The sequence below is a fragment of the Rhinoderma darwinii genome, chromosome 4 (genome assembly GCF_050947455.1).
Source record: "Rhinoderma darwinii isolate aRhiDar2 chromosome 4, aRhiDar2.hap1, whole genome shotgun sequence".
NCBI classification, from domain to species: Eukaryota; Metazoa; Chordata; class Amphibia; order Anura; family Rhinodermatidae; genus Rhinoderma; species Rhinoderma darwinii.
The window spans coordinates 1,355,546-1,377,207 of NC_134690.1; the positions used below are offsets into that span (position 1 = coordinate 1,355,546).

The window sequence follows — 21,662 nt, forward strand, 5'->3', positions numbered from 1 at the left end:
AACGTTGTGCGGTTTACATATTGTTAGCGTTCGTGACAGTTGCGCCATTTTACCGAAGATATATATAATTTTTTCTCTTTATCGTAAAACGATAATTTTTTATGGAAGAAGCGTTCTCTATTTTTTGAGGCGCGAGACTTTTTTTCCCATGATCCTTTATTCAGCGTCATGTTCCTGTTTTTTTTATCATTTCATCGCCGGTACGTTTCCGAAGACCCGGCGGTTTTTTCACACTGCGTTTTTTGCCAAGCGGAAAAATTCCATTAGGAATTTTGAGACAGATTTTTAATTTGAATTGTTTTTTTTTTACGCTTCTTTTCCAGTTTTTTTTAGGCTTTTTGGTAGGAAAAAAAAAAATGCTCTAAACGAAAAGTTGCGGTTTTTTTTTTTTCTGCCGTCCTCGGAGGTTCAGAGGTGGAAAACGTTCCGAGACGGGGCATGAGGCGCTTTTTTTTTTTTTTCACGAGCGCTCAAGAAAAAAAAAAAACTCCTCTGCCTCCAATTGAAATCAATGGAGGGAGTTTTTTTGGCGCCGATACCAACGTGGTTTACGCTTCCTAATGGAGCGCCAAAAAACCGCAGTTTGAACGGAGTCTTGGTATTATCACCTGCCGGGGTGTCACTCTGCACGTTGCTAGGCCCCCGGCTGCCATGGCAACCCCCGGGCACTCTGTAGCTGCGCCGTGGGCTGACAGGAGGCGCCGTAGGAGCAGCGGCCACTGTGACTGCCGCATCTAAGCGTGATCAGGATCTGCTCCACGTCTACCCGGACGCTCCGCGCGCTTCTTGCCTGCGATCGGAGGAGCGGGTGATGTCACGTGACCTCTATACCCGGCGCTCCTCAGCGCGTTTCTACACCTCCGGAGCCGTCGCAGCCCGGAAACGCTTATTTTAACCCCGTATTGACTGTGGATACACGTTCGCCGCGGTAATAGGACATCTTATTCTAGACAAGTGTCATGGCGGCCGGGCGGTCACATCTGGATGTCCGCGAAGAAAAAAAAATATGACACGTCGCACTTACTGCCTGCAGAACGGAGGCAGCGATCACGCGATCGCCCAGAGACTGGTCACGTGATCACTCGGCTGATCACGGTAACGATCGCCACTGCAAATACTGCGCAGAAGAAAAACGGTCAAATAATTATATTAACATTAAAAAAAAACATAAAAACCACCTAAAAAATGACCGAAATGATTAGAAAATCGTTCAAAAAAACGTCAGCATAAAACGCAGAATAACGGCGAACGCTCGGACGTGACGCAGGCGGAGAATAGAACACGAGAACTTTGGCGCCAGCTCTGCCTTCCACGTACTCAACGGGCACGTAAAGCTTCCGTTAACTTCTGTGAGGAGACGAAACCTGCGCTAAAGTTCAGGACGCCACGAAACCTGCGCCGACGCCTCGTCTTTCCCGTGCAGGGGTCGCAGAAAAGGAATCAATTATAATAACGAGACGAGTTGTATTACAGCACATGGGCGGGGCTTAACAGGGAGGGCGGGGCTTAACAGGGAGGGCGGGGCTTGTCCAGGTGATGCTACATTATAATAACGTGCTACTAATACCTGCGGCCGGACTCTCCTCAGCAGACACGTTCATGCTCCCGGCCCGGAGTTCCCCCGCCCGCCGTTATATACGGACACCATGACGGACACTCATCACCTGCGAGTCTACACTCACCTCAGCGAACAAAGACGGCCCGCACACTCCACCGCGCATGCGTCAACTCACAGGGCGACTAGTACGCAGGCGCGGAGCTTCAGCAGCACGAGAGAGCGCAGTAGACGAGACCGGAATGCGCATGTCCAGAAAGTAACCGGCTCTGTGACAGAGACGCGCATGCGCATTGTTAAGATTCCAATGCGCGCCAAATCTGTGACGCATGCGTACTTGTAATTCCCGTATCTGAGGAGGAGATGTGAGGGAATGTGCGGTATAGAGCTTCTTAGGTATTATTATCGTCCTGGTTATTGCTTGTTAACACTGTTCTGGATTATTTATACAAAGGCTCTATTCACATGGCCTTTTCTCTATCTGTATCGTGATGCAACTGTTAGAAAACCGTCCAACAGAAGAGCTGGCCTTGTTGCCCATAGCAACCAATCAGAACACAGCTTTCATTTCTGAACCTGCTCTGGTAAAATGAAAGCTGGGCTGTGATTGGTTGCTATGGGTAACAAGGACAGTTTTATATCCCACTCGCCGGCCGAATGTCTGGGAGACGTCAAGAAATAAATGAGAGACCCCGCGTAATCTCCAGAGCGCCCCGCGTAATCTCCCGAGCGCCCCGCGTAATCTCCCGAGCGCCCCGCGTAATCTCCCGAGCGCCCCGCGTCATCTCCCGAGCGCCCCGCGTAATCTCCCGAGCGCCCCGCGTAATCTCCCGAGCGCCCCGCGTCATCTCCAGAGCGCCCCGCGTAATCTCCAGAGCGCCCCGCGTAATCTCCCGAGCGCCCCGCGTAATCTCCCGAGCGCCCCGCGTAATCTCCCGAGCGCCCCGCGTAATCTCCCGAGCGCCCCGCGTAATCACGTCAATATTCGCAGGAATACGACACGTAATAATAATTGTCGCACCACAAAGTTAATTCTACACGAGCTGCCAGTCGGCGTACATTTCCCGCTATCATGTATGTCAAATTTTTGCCGGAATTATAAGGTGTCACGCCACGTGGAGAGCGGAGAAAAAGGGTAAAAAGTAGAAAATTATTGCGCAAATATGACCTGGAAACGAAAAAAAAATCTTCGTGGGGTGGAAAAAACGGCGATTCCTTTAATTTTACGGCTTTCACCGTGCGGTACACATGAAAGCTTAAAGGGGTTTCCCACTAGAGACATTTCTGACTTATCCACAGAACGGGGTCCCCTAAACCCCATTGTAGATTTTCATGGTCGCCCTGCGTCCCGGCCACTTACTGACTTTATGGTCGGGAGTTACGGAAACTGCGTTGTTTCCGTAACTCCCATAGAACTGAATAGTAGTCACGGAAACCGTGTAGCGTGCGAAACTGCCATTCACTACTACGGGAGTTACGGAAAGAGCGCAGCTCAGCGGGTGATGCTGTTACCGCAACCCCCGACCATGTAATCAGGGAGCGGCCGGTGAAGAGGCAGCGTGAGCGCAAAAAGCTGGACCAGGGTTTAGGGGCCCGTTCTAGAGATAGGTGTGGGGCCCGCATATATCTGACATGACACATCCTGCGGCTATGTCGTAAATGTCCCTTTTGGGAAAACCTATTTTCAGACGCAATTCTTGCGTTTTACGGCTGAAAAGACGGCTCGATTACGTCGGCAGACATCTTCCCATTCATTAGGGTCTTACGATGTTCTGTGCCGACGGTCATTTTTTTTACGCCCCGCGTCAAAGAAGTGCCTGTCAATTCTTCAGACGTAAATGGAGCCGTTTTCCATGGACTCCGTGGAAAACCAGCTCCATATAACGTCCGTAATGGACGCAGCAAAAAGCGCCTGCACATGCCATTATGGATGAAATTACGGAGCTGTTTTCTCCAGAAAACAGCCCCGTAATTTCAGGCGTTACGGACGCTGCCGTGTGAACAGACCCTTACAGGCTCCTGTTAAAGAGAACCTTTCACCTCCCCATACATGTGCAGCATGTAATAGGCCGGGCTGCACAAATCCTGGGGCGCTTTACATTTTTTTTCTACCCTCCTCCGTTATTTAGATATCGGTGCCGTTATATTTGGCCCCCGATTTTTAAATAACCCCCTAAATTGTCAATGGGGCGTGTAATGGCAAGGGGGCGTGTAACATCGCTGCGACACAGTCCAGTCAGCTACGGACAATATCACAGCAAGAACTGGAGGGAGGAGAGCGTGTGCGCGCGCGCGCGCTCTCCCACGCTTCAGCTCTCGTCAGACAAGGACAAGACTGATCTCTCGCGACAGATCACACAGTCTTGTACTCGTCTGCCGAACTGGCAAATGGGCGTGTCTCTGCTACGGACACGCCCCCTCAGTGATGTGCTCATGCGCGGTCTCCTCTTCAGCTCTTGCACTGTCCATAGCAGAGACAGGCCCCCTTGCCAGTTCGGCAGACAAGTACAAGACTGTGTGATCTCTCGCAAGAGATCACAGCCTTGTCCTTGTCTGCCGAGAGCGTGCGCGCGCACACGCTCTCTTCCCTCCAGCTCCTGCTGTGACACTGCCTGTAGCTGATTGGACAGCCATAGTAACACGTCCCCTTGCCATTACACAGCTGACATCCGCAGTGTATGGAGCACGTGAGTCCACCCCAGACTTCACCCCCTTGCACCAGGACCTGCAGTTACGTCCAGGTGTGCGAAGGGATTAAGGTTCTGTATTTGTTTGAGGGTCCAGTTTGGGGGTCTATATTTAGAGGGTCTTTATTTTATGTCTGGTGTAGGGTCTTTTTGTTTCAGGGTCCGTATTTAGGGAGTCTGGGTTGTGTAGTCAATCAAGCAGCCAAACCTGAACACCAGGTTGCGGGTTTAGCTGAAATGGTAGAGTGCTCGCTTAGAATGCGCATAATACCGAGATTGATGCCCGCATCCATTACAATTTTTGTTTGCAGACTATTTCAAAAAGTGGGACAATTCTTCGCTTTGTTCCTGCTTAGTTAAAACATGGCGGCCAGGTTTTTAAGCCTTCGATTACTCAGTTGGTAGAGCGGAGGTCTGTAGGAGAAAATCAGTAATCCTTAGGTCGCTGGCCTTCCAACCAAAACTCTTGAGAGTCAACGTAGGACTTTCTGTAACTGTGACATGCAACTGAAACAAAAAGAGGACATAGCCATTCATGGGTGGGCTAGAGACACCGACCTTTCAGTTATCAGGCAAAAACATTTTCACAGCCTTTAAACTTTGCTTTTTATCCATGCAACCTGTCAAACCTTTGAGACCTCAACCAAAGGGCCAATGGATGTGGACCATTCTTTCTACATTGCAACTTCAAAGTGACTGGGATTTCTTCTCTTCTCACAATTCTTTGCACTGTATACGTTGAAAGGGTTTTACAACCAGTGCCCTTCTCCGGCCAAAACTCTTAGTTGAGAGCCAACGTAGAACTTTCTGGAACTGTGACATGCAACTGAAACACAAAGAGCACGCTGCCGTCCCTGGGTGGGCTTGGACCACCAACCTTTCGGTTAACAGCCGAACGCGCTAACCAATTGCGCCACAGAGACAACTGTTCTAGATGATATCATCAAAGCTGTAAAAAAGCCACAATATGGTCAAAACATTTTTCTTATACCTTTTGAGCAACAACATTTTTTGGGCGTCATAGTGGATGTTTCAACCTTTCATAAATACACTCCCGGTGCCCTCTTCTTCTATCTATCTATCTATCTATCTCATATCTATCTATCTATACAGACTATTTCTAGAGGGGTCTCCTGTCTGTGTTGGGTAGTAGAAAAGGAAGGCCGGCCGAATCTCTAAGTTGAGAGCCACTGTAGGACTTTCTTTAACCGCTTGACGCATTATCACGTACATGTACGTGATAAGCGTCATAGGGAAGTATATAGCGCGCTCACGGACTGAGCGCGCTCCTTACTCAGCGGGTGTCAGCTGACTCCCGGGACTAATGGCCAGGAACAGTAATTGTGCTGTTCCTGGCCATTTAACCCCTCAAATGCTGCGGTCAATCGCGACCGCACCATCGGTGGTGTTGCAAAGAGAGGGACATCTCATCGGCTGGACTTCCTGATTTTTTCTATAGGGGTAACCTTCATTAGCCTTCTTTATGGCAGAAAGACATCCACACTTAAAAAATGCAAAGCACCCTGATGAATAATGTGTGGTGGTCACACTCGTGATGAATCACACACCCCTAAGTGGGCAGTGAGAGGGGGATTAGCTCAAATGGTAGAGCGCTCGCTTAGCATGTGAGAGGTAGCGGGATCGATGCCCGCATTCTCCAATAGTTTTGATTGCAGGACAATTCTGCTCTCGTTTCTTGCTCATGGGACTTATTGTTTCAATTGTGATTTGAAGGATCTCTTTTTGGTCTCGTAGTGGATGTTTCAGTCTGTCGACAAATACACACCCGGGGCCTCTTCTTCAATGTATGGAGACAGACTGTTTTCGTGCGGGTCTCCTGTCTGTGTTGGAACGGACATCCGACCAAAACTCTTAGTTGAGAGACACCGTAGGACTTTCTATAACTGTGACATGCAATAAAAACGGCCCAGCCATCAGTGGGAGGGATTGAACCACCGACCTTTCGGTTATCAGACAAAAAAACACTTTCACAACCTTCAAGCTTTGCTTATTAGTCATGCAACCTCCCAGTTTCTCATGCCACTTGTCATGGATCTGGACCATTCTTTTTACATTGCAACTTTTTAATCCAATTGACTGGGATTTTTTTTTCTTTTCTCACACCGTACATGTTGAAAGGGTTGCTCAACCAGTGACCTTTCCTTCCTGCCGAAACTCTTTGTTTATTGTCACCCTAAGACTATCTGTAACTGAAACAAAAAGAGCACGCTGCCGTCCCTGGGTGGGCTTGAGCCACCAACCTTTCGGTTAACAACCGAACGCGCTAACCGATTGCGCCACAGAGACTTCCACACTCGGCCTCTTTGATCAAAGCTGTAAAAAAGCCACATTATGGTCGGCATCACTTCTGTTTCTCGTCAGAAGAGAACAGAGACCCGAATCGCTAGCTGTCTCGTTTTCACAACCTTCGAACTGTGCTTTTTATTCATGCAACCTCCCAGTTTCTCATGCCACATGTCGTCTCCTTTGCAACAGAGTGGCGCAGGCAAAGACTTTTGGGCTCACAACCAAAAGGGCCGATTGATCTGGACCATTCTTTCTACTTTGCAACTTTCTTATCCAATTAATTGTTTTTTTTTCTCTTCTCACACTTCTGCACACCCTACACCAATGGCTCACCTGTATTTTTACACCACCAGGCACCCTGTAAGCTCCACACCCTTTCTACTCTTATGGGAGAAAGACATCCACACTTCGAGTATGTTCACACGGCGTATTTTCAGGCGTATTTCGGCGCATTAAACGCTCATGTTACGCTCCATTTTACACCTGAAATACGGCTGAAGTTTCCCTTTGATTTCAAAGAATATTTACGTGCATTCACACATGAATGGTCAGCTCTATTCCCAACCTTTGTGCCTCATGTGAATACATCTTTTGTCCTGCCTACACATCTAGAGGCCCTTGATTTACAAACAACCCAATTATCACATAATGGAAAAAATAAAAAATGATCTCTGTGAGGGCCCCTGAAGGCATTTAAGATGTCCAGACCTGTCTGCAGCTATTTGTAGGTGAGCTAGTGGGGGATGGTAATTAGGTTAGTGCTAGAGTATGGAAGCGTCTAGAAAAGAATGTGCAGTCTGCCCTGTTGTGTGGAGCGTTGGTGGTATAGTGGTGAGCATAGCTGCCTTCCAAGCAGTTGACCCGGGTTCGATTCCCGGCCAACGCAGGATTTCTTTTTGGTGCTTTTTACACAAAAATTCCCACTTTAGAGTTAAACTTTCTCCATGTTTTGAACCCCTTTCTCCAGACACATGTGGATAAAGCAGGAAAAAACTCTCATGTCTACATTTATTAGCATCATATATATGTTGTGTATTTCTAGAGACATTCAGTCACACTGGCAAAAGTTTACATTATTTGAGAGCGGGAGATTTCTTGTTTTCCTGTGATTTGGATGTGCACATTATGCGGGGTGATGGGATGTTCTCTACCACTAGGTGCATATCACACTTGGTGATGGGAACGCTCTCCACCACCAGGTGTACAATACTCGTCGTAATGGGGTGTTCTCCACCAGTAGGTGCACATTACTCATGGTGATGGGGTGTTCTCCACCAGTAGGTGCACATTACTCATGGTGATGGGGTGTTCTCCACCAGTAGGTGCACATTACTCATGGTGATGGTATGTTCTCCACCAGTAGGTGCACATTACTCATGGTGATGGGGTGTTCTCCACCAGTAGGTGCACATTACTCATGGTGATGGGACTTTCCCCACCAGTAGGTGCACATTACTCATGGTGATGGGACGTTCTCCACCAGTAGGTGCACATTACTCATGGTGATGGGGTGTTCTCCACCAGTAGGTGCACATTACTCATGGTGATGGGGTGTTCTCCACCAGTAGGTGCACATTACTCATGGTGATGGGGTGTTCTCCACCAGTAGGTGCACATTACTCATGGTGATGGGGTGTTCTCCACCAGTAGGTGCACATTACTCATGGTGATGGTATGTTCTCCACCAGTAGGTGCACATTACTCATGGTGATGGGGTGTTCTCCACCAGTAGGTGCACATTACTCATGGTGATGGGACTTTCCCCACCAGTAGGTGCACATTACTCATGGTGATGGGACGTTCTCCACCAGTAGGTGCACATTACTCATGGTGATGGGACTTTCCCACCAGTAGGTGCACATTACTCATGGTGATGGGACGTTCTCCACCAGTAGGTGCACATTACTCATGGTGATGGGGTGTTCTCCACCAGTAGGTGCACATTACTCATGGTGATGGGGTGTTCTCCACCAGTAGGTGCACATTACTCATGGTGATGGGGTGTTCTCCACCAGTAGGTGCACATTACTCATGGTGATGGGGTGTTCTCCACCAGTAGGTGCACATTACTCATGGTGATGGTATGTTCTCCACCAGTAGGTGCACATTACTCATGGTGATGGGGTGTTCTCCACCAGTAGGTGCACATTACTCATGGTGATGGGACTTTCCCCACCAGTAGGTGCACATTACTCATGGTGATGGGGTGTTCTCCACCAGTAGGTGCACATTACTCATGGTGATGGGGTGTTCTCCACCAGTAGGTGCACATTACTCATGGTGATGGGGTGTTCTCCACCAGTAGGTGCACATTACTCATGGTGATGGGGTGTTCTCCACCAGTAGGTGCACATTACTCATGGTGATGGGGTGTTCTCCACCAGTAGGTGCACATTACTCATGGTGATGGGGTGTTCTCCACCAGTAGGTGCACATTACTCATGGTGATGGTATGTTCTCCACCAGTTGGTGCACATTACTCATGGTGATGGGGTGTTCTCCACCAGTAGGTGCACATTACTCATGGTGATGGGGTGTTCTCCACCAGTAGGTGCACATTACTCATGGTGATGGGGTGTTCTCCACCAGTAGGTGCACATTACTCATGGTGATGGGGTGTTCTCCACCAGTAGGTGCACATTACTCATGGTGATGGGGTGTTCTCCACCAGTAGGTGCACATTACTCATGGTGATGGGGTGTTCTCCACCAGTAGGTGCACATTACTCATGGTGATGGGGTGTTCTCCACCAGTAGGTGCACATTACTCATGGTGATGGGACTTTCTCCACCAGTAGGTGCACATCGCTCATGGTGATGGGACTTTCTCCACCAGTAGGTGCACATCGCTCATGGTGATGGGGTGTTCTCCACCACTAGGTGCACATCGCTCATGGTGATGGGGTGTTCTCCACCAGTAGGTGCACATCGCTCATTGTGATGGGGTGTTCTCCACCAGTAGGTGCACATCGCTCATGGTGATGGGACTTTCTCCACCAGTAGGTGCACATTACTCATGGTGATGGGGTGTTCTCCACCAGTAGGTGCACATCGCTCATGGTGATGGGACTTTCTCCACCAGTAGGTGCACATTACTCATGGTGATGGGGTGTTCTCCACCACTAGGTGCACATCGCTCATGGTGATGGGACTTTCTCCACCAGTAGGTGCACATCGCTCATGGTGATGGGACTTTCTCCACCAGTAGGTGCACATCGCTCATGGTAATGGGGTGTTCTCCACCAGTAGGTGCACATTACAATCGGTGATAAGATGTTCTCCACCACTAGGTGCACATTACTCATGATAGGATGTTCTCCATCATTAGGTCCGCATTTCATATTGGGGCCGATTTACGAATACTACAAATTAAGACAGCGTAACCTTAGAGTAGGCAGTCCTTAATGTGTCATATTTATTACAGTGGAGGACACTAATATTTATAAAATTTGGCACATCTTGCTGGACTTGTTAGACACTTTTCCTTATATCATCTCTTGGTTGGCTTTGTTTTTTGGCGCATTGTAAACCATGCTCCTTTTTTTTCAATTTTTTTTTAATAAAATGTAATCAATAATAGGAACAATAGGATATTTACTCTAAAATAGTGCCACTAAAAATATAGCATAGCCTGCAAAAAAAAGCCCCCATACAGCTACATCGAGGCGAAAATAAAAGACATATCGCTCTCTGACGATATTGATACTATTTCGATGTTTTGTCAAACGGTTCAATACCGTGGATTCATGAATTTCAGCCGCATAGCTTAGGCCGGATTCCCACGGGACGCATACGCTGCATAAAACTCACGCAGCAAGTCCAACCTTGAACCCGCAGGACATTCCATTGTGCAATTTTTCGGACGGAAGTTCCACTGTGGAGGAAAGCCGTTCCTAGTTATCCCCTCCCTCCTCTGACGTCCTCTCCGGCCTCCCTGGATGACATCTTTGGCTGCAGCGGTCACATGGGATGCAACATCATCCCAGGAGGCCGGACTGGAAGAAGGAGGAGGGCGCTCTGGGTAATTATGATTATTTTTTTCTTCCACCATTTTGATTTTTTTGCTGCATAAACGCTGTGATTACGCCGCAAAAGTCACAACACTTGGCTTTCTTTCGGTTTTGCATCCCCATGGAATTCAATGGCGAAAACCCACAACGGAAAATGAACAAAAACGCAGCATAAATGGTCATGCTGCGAAATTAAATTCCACACCGCAGGTCAAGTTATTAACATTTACGCTGCGGTTTTTTTTCCACAGCGTGGGCATGAGATTTTCTAAATCCCACTCACTTTGCTGCTACTGTAAACGCTGCGGAATTTATGCTCAGAATTCCGTCGTGGAAATTCTGCAGCGTTTACGCTATGTGGGAACCCGGCCTTAGTATTGTAAAACACGAATGTAGTCACTAGCATGATGTGATGCGGCTGGCGCCACGCTAATGAGCAGTGGCCCTGCAGACAGAAAAAAAAGGAGGCTGACTTGCACAGCACCGGCCATGTTCTCTCTCTTCAGTGCCGGCCGCATCACATCATTCTGATGTCGGGGGTACAACAAGTGTGGACGCGCGACTAGGAGTGGGGCATTGGCTGTAATACACAGCTCTAACAGCAGAGATCAGACAACCCTCTGATCTCCGCCATTATACCCTCGAATGCCTCGATCAAAGCTGACCGTGGCATTTTTGTCACAGGGAATCCCTGTGATGCGATAGAGGGACATACCATATATGGACAGACAGCCCAGGGTCCATTGAAGGACCCCAGGGCTGCCTGACCATATTTCCTGTTTGGGCATACTTAGGTATGTCCTAACAACTGCCTGTCTACTATCAGTATATAGATAAATGCCAGCACATTAAAGGGGTTATCCGGGGACTAAAAATTGCATTGCATTCATATTTTTATGTAAAAAGAAGTCACTTACTAATGTACTTTCATTTTAAAGCCCGCTCTACAAGCGCTATCTGATTCTCTGCTCGGGGACTCCAGCAATAGGCAATGTGACAGCCCCTCGCGTTCATGCCATTGATAACACGCCAACACGAACACAGAAAGCACGCCATCAGTCACGCGGGGCAGTGTCGGCACGTCATCAATATTAGAAAAGCTACAAGACTTCCGGGAATAATTCACCGGGTTTGAACTGCACCATTTAGTACCGGAATTTAAATTAAGGTACATTAGTAAGTGACTTTTTTACATAAAAAAAATATGAATACAATGCAATTATTGGTCCCCGGATAACCCCTTTAAAGTTAAAAAATAAAAAAGTAAAATTAATCAAAAAACATTTTTTACAATAAACATTATTCAAATAAGCCCCAATTAAATGAAGCAACAATGTAAATGTACTATAAAAACAAGTCTCATACAGCTATGTCGAGCAAAAAAATTTAGAAGTTATGCACGCCGGATGCAAAGAGGACAAACAAAATTGTTCTGTCCTCAAGGCCAAAATTGTCTGTGTCCCGAAGGGGTTAATCCCAATATTGCCATTATGTGAGGGAAATGAGGGGGTCACTTATTAATGTCAGGCACGTGGTCATATGAATTTTATACCTCCATGTGCCTCACATTAAAAGTAATAAACCCCATCATGTACCGCACACATTAACCTAACGGTGCCCATTATGACTGAGAAACATGATGGGGGTACCACGTGCCTCACAGCAGAAAATCGAACAACTTTTTTTATCTTATTTTTTATTGTTGGCAAAGTATCGTTTTGGTATCAAAAGTCCAAATCCTGGTATCAGTACAATCCTATTCAATGTGGTGATGAAAAAAAGAAAAAAAATTGCTATGCCCTCTGGGACCCGCACCTATCTCCAGAACGGGGCCCCCCTAAAACCCATTCAGCCGCTCTGTGTTGCGGCTGAATGAGGTGAATTTCGACCATGAAAAAGGCTATATGGTCGTGAGTTACGCTGTTTCCGTAACTCCCATAGAACTGAATTGTAGTTATGGAAACAGCGGAGCTCGCATGCTACTCTGCTTCCATAACTGCCATTCACTACTATGGGAGTTACGGAAACAGCGCAGCTCAGCTGTTTTTGTAACTCCAGACCTTATAACCAGGAAGTGTCCGGGAGTCAGCGAGATCAGAGAAGGCTAGAACGGGGTTTAGGGAGCCCCGTTGTAGAGATAGGTGGGACCCGCATCTGGGAAGGCTGGGGTGAGCAGAAGGCTGGGGTGAGCAGAAGGCTGGGGTGAGCAGAAGGCTGGGGTGAGCAGAAGGCTGGGGTGAGCAGAAGGCTGGTGTGAGCGCCCGACATGGCTGGGCAGATGTCGGGGGCCGATCCCGCTAATACATTTACCTACGTGACCATATGAACGAAGCCTAAGAACAGCAGAACTTTTCCCTAAAACATCAAAACATTCTGAAGCCCTTGTTCTTAATGCGCCCATGTTATAAAGCTGCGGGTACAGTGAGGACCCAGACAAAGACCTAAAGGTTCAGTCCTCTCAGCCGGGAAGGGGGGGGCGGTATTCGAAAGAGATCAATGTAACATTTTTCTGAACTTTTATTTAAAAATGATAAACTTATTCTTTGTAATAAATTATAATATACGGTCGATGGAGGCCTCATTCTTGATGGGCCTCATCCCCCACATCTCAGGTGAATCTGTCTCTGGAGGATCTCTGTACTAGACCATCTCATCTTGCCAGGCCACAGCGCCGTGACCATTAAAATATTCCATATACCGATCCCGATTTCTCTTCGATTCACCACTTGGTTTCTGGGGTTGAATAGGTTGTAATGGGATTAGTCCAGGAGGTCCGGACCTCCATTCACCTTGGATGACAGACCCATCATCGGGGTTCTCCCGGTCCAGCATGCTTGCAGGTGCGTATTCCGCACTATCGTTACGTCTCATGTAATTATGGAGCAAGCAACAAGCCATAACAACCAGCTCTATTTTGTAAGGGGACAAGTTAATCGTTGTGTGAAAGATTCTGAATCGGCTTAAGAGAAGACCAAAGGCGTTTTCTACCACTCGGTTGGCCCTTGAAAGTCGATAGTTGAAGATCTTCTTTTGTTCGGTTATCCCTTTTTGTGGGAAAGGCGCCAGTAGGTTCTCATGAAGCGCAAAGGACTCGTCGGTCACAAAGGCAAAGTTAAGATCCTCTTTTGTCTCACTGGTCGGTGGGAGATTCAACATGTTTTCCTTTAGTTTGTGATAGAAGTGGGTTTGCTCGATGACCCCCCCATCAGACATCCTTCCATTTTTGCCCACATCAATCATAATAAACTCATGTTCAGCATTGACAATGGCCACAAGCACGATGCTAAAGAACCCCTTATAGTTGTAGTAGAAGGAGCCGCTGTGCGGGGGAGGATTGATCCGAACGTGTCTCCCACCTAAGGCTCCTCCACAGTTCGGGAAGTTCCAGAAATCTTCAAACTGCTTTGCAACTTCTTTCCACTGTTCAGGTTTTGTAGGAAACTGGAAGAAAACAAAATAATAGATTAGAGTCTTCACAGACTTACGTTATCATGTACAGGTACAGCACGCCCGTCTCTATGAGGCCTTATTCTGAAGGCTTCCTTCCTGGAAAGTGTAAACTGACCATACACACCAGATAGTGATCAAGTATGCCCCCCTTGACTACCATATAATCCACAATACCAGTGCCAGCCACAGCATCATACGTAATGCCTCTCCATTACAGTGCCAGCCATAGAGACATCCACAATGATCCTCCATAACAGTGCCAGCCACAGAGACATCCACAATGATCCTCCAGAACAGTGCCAGCCACAGCATCATACGCAATGCCTCTCCATGACAGTGCCAGCCACAGAGACATCCACAATGATCCTCCATAACAGTGCCAGCCACAGCATCATACGTAATGCCTCTCCATGACAGTGCCAGCCATAGAGACATCCACAATGATCCTCCATAACAGTGCCAGCCACAGCATCATACGCAATGCCTCTCCATGACAGTGCCAGCCATAGAGACATCCACAATGATCCTCCAGAACAGTGCCAGCCACAGAGACATCCACAATGATCCTCCATAACAGTGCCAGCCACAGAGACATCCACAATGATCCTCCATAACAGTGCCAGCCACAGCATCATACGCAATGCCTCTCCATGACAGTGCCAGCCACAGAGACATCCACAATGATCCTCCAGAACAGTGCCAGCCACAGCATCATACGTAATGCCTCTCCATGACAGTGCCAGCCATAGAGACATCCACAATGATCCTCCAGAACAGTGCCAGCCACAGAGACATCCACAATGATCCTCCAGAACAGTGCCAGCCACAGAGACATCCACAATGATCCTCCATAACAGTGCCAGCCACAGCATCATACGCAATGCCTCTCCATGACAGTGCCAGCCATAGAGACATCCACAATGATCCTCCAGAACAGTGCCAGCCACAGAGACATCCACAATGATCCTCCATAACAGTGCCAGCCACAGAGACATCCACAATGATCCTCCAGAACAGTGCCAGCCACAGCATCATACGCAATGCCTCTCCATGACAGTGCCAGCCACAGAGACATCCACAATGATCCTCCAGAACAGTGCCAGCCACAGCATCATACGTAATGCCTCTCCATGACAGTGCCAGCCATAGAGACATCCACAATGATCCTCCAGAACAGTGCCAGCCACAGAGACATCCACAATGATCCTCCAGAACAGTGCCAGCCACAGAGACATCCACAATGATCCTCCATAACAGTGCCAGCCACAGAGACATCCACAATGATCCTCCATAACAGTGCCAGCCACAGCATCATACGCAATGCCTCTCCATGACAGTGCCAGCCACAGAGACATCCACAATGATCCTCCATAACACTGCCAGACACATCATTTACAATGCCCCTCCATAACAGGGCCAGACAGACATCCACAATTCTCCTCCATAACAGTGACAGCCACAGCATCATCCACAATACCTCTTCATAACAGTGCCATCATCCACAACACCTCTCCATAACAGTGCCATCATCCACAATACCTCTCCATAACAGTGCCATCATCCACAATACCTCTCCATAACAGTGCCATCATCCACAACACCTCCCCATAACAGTGCCATCATCCACAACACCTCTCCATAACAGTGCCATCATCCACGATACCTCTCCATAACAGTGTCATCATCCACGACACCTCCCCATAACAGTGCCATCATCCACGACACCTCTCCATAACAGTGCCATCATCTACAACACCTCCATAACAGTGCCATCATCCACAATACCTCTCCATAACAGTGCCATCATCCACAATACCTCTCCATAACAGTGCCATCATCCACAACACCTCTCCATAACAGTGCCATCATCCACAACACCTCTCCATAACAGTGCCATCATCAACAACACCTCTCCATAACAGTGCCATCATCCACAACACCTCTCCATAACAGTGCCATCATCCACAATACCTCTCCATAACAGTGCCATCCTCCGACAATACCTCTCCATAACAGTGCCATCATCCACAATACCTCTCCATAACAGTGCCATCATCCACGACACCTCCCCATAACAGTGCCATCATCCACAACACCTCTCCATAACAGTGCCATCATCCATAATACCTCTCCATAACACTGCCATCATCCACAATACCTCTCCACAACAGTGCCATCATCCACAATACCTCCCCATAACAGTGCCATCATCCACAATACCTCCCCATAACAGTGCCATCATCCACAATACCTCCCCATAACAGTGCCATCATCCACAACACCTCCGCATAACAGTACCATCATCCACAATACCTCCCCATAACAGTACCATCATCCACAATACCTCCCCATAACAGTGCCATCATCCACAACACCTCTCCATAACAGTGCCACCATCCACAATACCTCTCCATAACAGTGCCATCATCCACAATACCTCCCCATAACAGTGCCATCATCCACAATACCTCTCCATAACAGTGCCATCATCCACAATACCTCTCCATAACAGTGCCATCATTTACAACACCTCTCCATAACAGTGCCATCATCCACAATACCTCTCCATAACAGTGCCATCATCCACAATACCTCTCCATAACAGTGCCATCATCCACAATACCTCTCCATAACAGTGCCATCATCCACAATACCTCCCCATAACAGTGCCATCATCCACAACACCTCCCCATAACAGTGCCATCATCCACAACACCTCTCCATAACAGTGCCATCATCCACAACACCTCTCCATAACAGTGCCATCATCCACAACACCTCTCCATAACAGTGCCATCATCCACAATACCTCCCCATAACAGTGCCATCATCCACAATACCTCTCCATAACAGTGCCACCATCCACAATACCTCTCCATAACAGTGCCACCATCCACAACACCTCTCCATAACAGTGCCATCATCCACAATACCTCTCCATAACAGTGCCATCATCCACAACACCTCTCCATAACAGTGCCATCATCCACAACACCTCCCCATAACAGTGCCATCATCCACAATACCTCTCCATAACAGTGCCATCATCCACAATACCTCTCCATAACAGTGCCATCATCCACAATACCTCCCCATAACAGTGCCATCATCCACAATACCTCTCCATAAGTGCCATCATCCACAATACCTCTCCATAACAGTGCCATCATTTACAACACCTCTCCATAACAGTGCCATCATCCACAATACCTCTCCATAACAGTGCCATCATCCACAATACCTCTCCATAACAGTGCCATCATCCACAATACCTCTCCATAACAGTGCCATCATCCACAATACCTCTCCATAACAGTGCCATCATCCACAATACCTCACCATAACAGTGCCATCATCCACAATACCTCTCCATAACAGTGCCATCATCCACAATACCTCTCCATAACAGTGCCAGCCAGAATGCCCCTCCATACTAGTGCCAGCTATAGTCTCCTTCACAGTGCCCCTCCATACTAGTGCCAGCCAGTGAGTCATCCACAGCGCCCCTCCGTGGCAGCGCCAGATATTGCTATAACAGTGATGTAAAGTTGCTCTTGCAGAGAGATCAGCAGGACGTCCATGTAATAGAGGAGATGTAATGTCAGGACCTGCCGATTATACACATATTATTTACAGACACATCAATAGAGGATTTCTGCCGGCTGCAGACACGAGATGGCAGAACCCATGGAGATGTTAGGGTGTGGGGACAATGTGATGTGTATGGGACCATCTGACAATCTTGAAGTCTGTCCCCAGTGGGTCAGGCAGCAGTCTCCCCTCCCCCACCTCCATGTGTGGGTGAGCATGGTGAGGTCCCTTTCCCATTATGAGGTGGATAAGCCCCCTGTAGCGCGTTGTGTCTACACGAGGTCTGTATACGACATGCTCTGATTGGCTGATATTCTGTTCCTCCATTATCACCCAGAATGCTGCGCTCATGTCCAGATTACAGGTACAGTTATTAGGTCTTCACATCATAAAACAATGGCGGCTCGTCCCATCCCTACAGTGGCAGCGCAGGAGTCACGGAGAGGACTGATCTACGGCTGACCCTCCATAGATAACGTTTATCTTATATAACCTTATATACAATCAGTTCTAACCCATAGATTATCTGCTCCAATAGAGGGGACATTCAGGCTATGCTTGGGGTAGGGTGCCGTTCACATTCGACAGACATCTCTGCAAATAAAGATCTGTTGCATACCCGTAAATGGGTTTGTTTCTGCATCATGTGCATAGGGTTTTACATTTAGATTTAGTGAACAAAAAAAACAAATGAGCCACGTACGGACCGCGCTGAGCTGATAAAGCCCCATGTTACATGTGAGCGCGGAGGTGCGGTATTTACCATCATTGTCCATCACTGAGGAGGGGGCAGCATCAGGCTGTGGGACACGTGATGAAGCAGAGCCAGTTCAGCGCTCGGGCTTGCTTGAGTCTATGAATCTTGCATTTCATTTGGTATCATCATAGCGGGGCAGCGTAACATACAACATCGTTCATATTGTGAGAAACATGCGTTTCCGTACGACGATGACCTCCACAGTCACAGGAAATTATCAGAACACACCAATGTTGCCAACCTGAATTATTCGTTCAGGACAACTTATCCAAAAATCACGGACAGCAAACATTTGTTACGGACGATTAGGAAAACCACATTGAATGGTAGAGATTCTAAGTAATCGATGTCTATAGAACAGTCACATGAACACATCAGCAGCATTTACTGCCACCGCCAAACCAATCATTACAATCCCAATAAATGGCACAAACTCATTCAACTTCAAAAAAAATCACGGACGCTGGAAAATAAAAAAAGACCCTCAGGGTATGTTCACACGCACTAATTACAGACGGAATTCGGGCGTTTTTGCCCCGAATTACGTCCGAAAATAGCGCCTCAATAGCGTAGACAAACATCTGCCTAGCGTAGACGTTTGTGTGTTCACACGAGGCGTATATTTACGCGCCGCTGTCAAATGACGGCGCGTAAATAGACGCCCGCGTCAAAGAAGTGACCTGTCACTTCTTTGGGCGTAATTGGAGCCGTTACTCATTGAGGCCCCATGCACACGACCGTGCCCGCAATCACGGCCCGCGATTGCGGGCACGGCCGGCCGCCGACTGACAGCCGCATTTTTGGGCCGTGCTCCCATGCAAAAGAACGGACATGTTCCATAATTCTCGGAACATTTCCACGGCACGGACACCCTTCCGTAGTGTTACGGAAAGGTGTCAGTGTTCAATGAAAGTGAATGGCTCCGTTTTTGCGGACCGCGACTGCGGTACGCAAAAACGGAGGTTTTTTTACGGTCGTGTGCATGGGGCCTAACTCCAATGAATAGCAGCGCCAATTACGTCCATAATGGACGCTGCGTTCAAGCGCCTGCACATGCCGTTACGGCTGAAATGACGGGGAAGTTTTCAGGCGGAAACATCCCAGTAATTTCAGCCGTTACGGACGCCCTCGTGTGAACATACCCTTATTTTTATGGACTGTCCAGGAATTTACGGACAGCTGGCAACGCTGGAACACACAACCAACTTACAAGACGGAGTGTGGATATGTTCTGTCCATCCCTAGACAGGGAGTAGAGCCGCCTGTATACCAGATGGGAACCTACATATATACAGAACTCCTTCCATCCACCTTCCAGGACAGAATTGTGACCCTAAACCTCATACAAAAGCTAAAACAAAAGACAGAAAGTCGGGACAACAGACCTTTAAATAGCGGCCTTTTAGCATCTGTACGATAGCATTGCACGTTTCGGGGATGATGACCCCCAACGCCTGTGGGGAGATCGCAGTTGAAAATTTCAGGTCCTCGAAGGATCTGCCGGTGGCCAGGAAGCGCAGCGTGGCCACCAGTCTCTGCTCGGCCGAGATGGACTTTCTCATACAGGTGTCCTGTTTCTGAATGAGCGGAGTCACCACGCGCAGGAGGTAGTTGAAGCTGGCGTCCGACATCCGTAAGAACTCCCTGAAGTCATTGGGGTTGTTGTCTTTGATCTCCGGGTATAGCGAGGAGTTGGAGGAGCAGTCTCGGCTCTGCAGCCAATCCTTGCTCCAGTACGACCTCTTCTTCCGTTTCTTCTTCTTCTTCTGCATACAGTGATGGATCATGGCAATCGCGATCACCGCCCGGGCCCTGCGCTTATTGACCAGACTCATGCTGATCTCAGCAACTTGTGATCCTTCCCCAGAACACAATGGGACTGGTCTACAGGGGGAGGGGCAGAGCTGAGGTCACTTCCTGTCCTGGGAGTCCCATGTGCTTTCCTGTGTGACATCTGGAGGTCTCTTCTCAGGATCTTCCTACAGCTTGCTAATGTGGTAATGATGTCTCCGCCCTGGTGGCCAGGATCTCCTCTATGGATTGCGCGCTACAATGTAACTCTTTGTCCTAGTATGTACAGCTATACAGAAGACGTTGGCTGTATACACATAATGAGGTGACTTTACATGGGGTCTACATTGTAACGCCCCGCGTCAGAGCAGTATATAGTGAGAATCGACTGACTAGTTAACTCTCTATCTGCTGGCTAACTGTGAAGATTGTGTGCTATGGATGAGACACCTTGTTCTGCTTTTAGGCCATAATTATCCTAATATCGGCTCTAAGGCAGGAAAGCTCAATATTGTTCTCTTGACGGTCATACCAGAATGCTAAAAAGTGTCAGGAGGATTAATCCAAGGGATAATATTCCGAGCGTTAAACAGTAAAGGTAAGAAAAGAAAATTTCCTTCAAACCGGAATTGAACCAGTGACCTCAGGACGCCGGTGTGTCCTCTACGATCCCCCGCGCTACCAGGATCGGGTGTGCTGCGCTGGACCATTTGCTTAATAACAGTCTTGTTTTCTATTCGAACCTTTAAAAAAAACCTCAAGAACCCGCCGGTCTCCAGCTGTCGGAAAACGACAATTCCTAGCAGGTCCCGACAACCTGACGCAGCAAGCAGGGCATTGTGGGGGGCAAGAGGGGTAGACTTAAAGTTTAGGGATGTCCTTGTATTATATATATCCCTCAATCATTATATCTCTGGATTGGACCATCATCAGGAGAGGATGTACCCGCTTATTTCCTGGCATACGTTGTCCCTCTCGTGTCGTGGCGATGCTGAGCTCGCGGGAACTCTGACAGAACATTTCTTACATCGGGTGTCACTGGTTCGAACGACGTTATTTTTTTCTAATTTAATAAAGACAAAAATGGCCATAATGTTTTCTTTCGAAACACAATGACCAGATAAAAGTCTTGTGAACACGCTGCCCCTCTATTAGAGTAATTATGGTATTCTATAAACGACACTGCTGGCTGCTCCGTCCTCTGCAGCAGGAACAAGCGCCGGATTATAAAACTTTCGGGTCATGGGATCGGGAATTACAGGAATATTAACAACGTGATGAACTCATTTGCTTCCCCAGATTAGTGACTTTTTAGAAATATTCTAGAAAAAAAAAAACTGCCGAAATAAAGCATTTCATTGGATAATTTATTCATGTAAAATAAAATGTAAAAAACCGTGAAGTTGCCTGTTCCTAGTTTTTCATTCATCCCCTACAGAGGAGCTGCTCTTAGGAGAAATCAGGCAGCGCAGCAAAGTGGTGTGTGGCGTGCGGCTGTACAGTCAGGCTGTAGTC

At 47.8% G+C, this 21,662-nt stretch overlaps 1 protein-coding gene and 1 non-coding gene across 3 annotated transcripts in view; both read left to right on the forward strand.

Moving 5' to 3' along the window:
• Positions 1-1,615: 1,615 nt before the first annotated feature.
• The window catches only part of LOC142760592 (uncharacterized), an 87,875-nt gene continuing 67,828 nt past the window's right edge, over positions 1,616-21,662 (forward strand). For both annotated transcript variants that reach the window (XM_075863781.1, XM_075863782.1), the window contains exon 1: positions 1,616-1,951. The gene's annotated coding sequence lies outside the window, so the exon portion shown is untranslated. The remainder of the gene's footprint in view (positions 1,952-21,662) is intronic.
• TRNAG-UCC (transfer RNA glycine (anticodon UCC)) lies at positions 7,364-7,435 on the forward strand. The gene has a single exon. It is a non-coding gene; the product is annotated as a tRNA-Gly (tRNA).